Source organism: Gekko japonicus, unplaced genomic scaffold (genome assembly GCF_001447785.1).
Source record: "Gekko japonicus isolate JY-2015 unplaced genomic scaffold, Gekko_japonicus_V1.1 scaffold4302, whole genome shotgun sequence".
Lineage (NCBI taxonomy): Eukaryota > Metazoa > Chordata > Lepidosauria > Squamata > Gekkonidae > Gekko > Gekko japonicus.
This window is the reverse complement of record NW_015173818.1, coordinates 78229-79960: the sequence shown is the minus strand read 5'-3', so window position 1 is coordinate 79960 and position 1732 is coordinate 78229.

Below are 1732 nucleotides of genomic sequence, written 5' to 3'. Positions count from 1 at the left end.
CCCCCCCAATAGCTAGCAATCCAAAACAGTCCAGTGGCACCTTTAAGACCAAGTTTTATTCAGGTACAAGTTCTCCCTCCTCTGCGGGGGCAGATCTGCACGTCCGTTCCCCCCCCCCAATAGCTAGCAATCCAAAACAGTCCAGGGGAGCCTGAGCGGTGGGTGTTGCCTTCTGACACACTTCCGGTGATGTCAGGGGGGGTGGCATATGCAAATAAGTCATGCTAATGAGTTATGCTAATGAGCTCCTGCACCTCTTTTTCTACGAAATGACTCCTGTTGGTGCTCATCTCCATTTCCTAGCCGAAGAGCCAGCGCTATCCAAAGACATTTCTGTGGTCATGTGGCTGGCAGGACTAGAAGCTGAGGCGCATGGAATGCTGTTCCCTTCCCACCGAAGCGGTACCTATTTATCTACTTGCAATTTCTTGCTTTCGAACTGCTAGGTTGGCAGGAGCTGGGGCCAGAGACAGGAGCTCACTCCGTCATGTGGCACTTGGGTCTCGAACTGCTGAACTACTGACTTTCCGGTCTGCAGTTCAGCGTCTTAACCACCGCAGCCCTTTCTGCTAACTAAAGTCAGGACCTCTTGACTTCATTTTTGTTACAGCATTTTCAATACTTTTTCTTAGTCTATCCAAAATGAGTTCAAAGTTCCATAACCATATTAATCATACTATTATTTTTTACCCTTCCACAGTGCCCGCCCAGCAGAGGGTTTGAATGAATTTTAGGCCTCTCTATGTTCATACCCAGTTCATTTGCCTATCAGGAAGGTATTCCTCCACCCTAGAACCCACCCTCTGTCTGCAATGTAAGCTGTGTCAAGCAAAAAAGTGTTTAAAACCTCGATTTTATTTATCACAGATCAAACATCTAATACAAAATGCTCCCACAAAAGAGATACCGGAGGACTGCCTATGTCTCTGCCAACTGTCCAGTGCAGGGAACGAGAGTGGATGGAGACCCCTTGCAGCTAGAGGGCAGATAAGACCTCTCTGGAGAAGCAAACCTGGGTGCAGTCAGAAGAGGAGGCACCGAGAGAAACCCTTGAATGCAAACATGCATAGAGATGCGGGTGAAGAATGTACTTCATCGGGCCTTCCTTGGACTCAAAGTGTCAGAATTAATTTTTCCATAACTAGTGATATAGAACTAGAGTACCTCAGAACATGTACAGAGTGTTTCCTTCACACTCGGGATAACTGGGGTCCATCCCAAGACATGATACTGGCCCCCTGCTTTACAGGTAGGACTTCCAGGTAGATAAGAGATCAACAAAGACATTTTTAACTGATCGGGCTGGCTTCCTTGGAAGTGGGGTAGGAGGCCGCTCCGTCCCCCAGAAAACAGGGCAGCCAGGAGTATTCAAACACAACCGAGTGAGAGAGAGAGAGCCACCTCCCATGGAGTCCTTTGAACATACGAAGCTGCCAGCCTGGCGATCGTAATCTGACCCCCTACCCAACCTAGAACGTCTCCCTCCATATGCTCACTCAAGCCTCTATTTTTGACATTAGATCTCCTCAGCCAATCATCTAAATCTTCGATTTTATCCTCTGTGTCTGCAGAGCTACACTCATTCTCACTTGCCCTCACCTGCGGATAAGTGTGTCTGCATTCCCCTGTGAGCTCAGGGGTGACCTCCAAGGTATGCAAAGAAGCTTCCTTAGCATACGTCTCTCAGAAAAGCGGCAGGGGAAGACAGAAGAGGCTGCGCCAATCTGGAAAT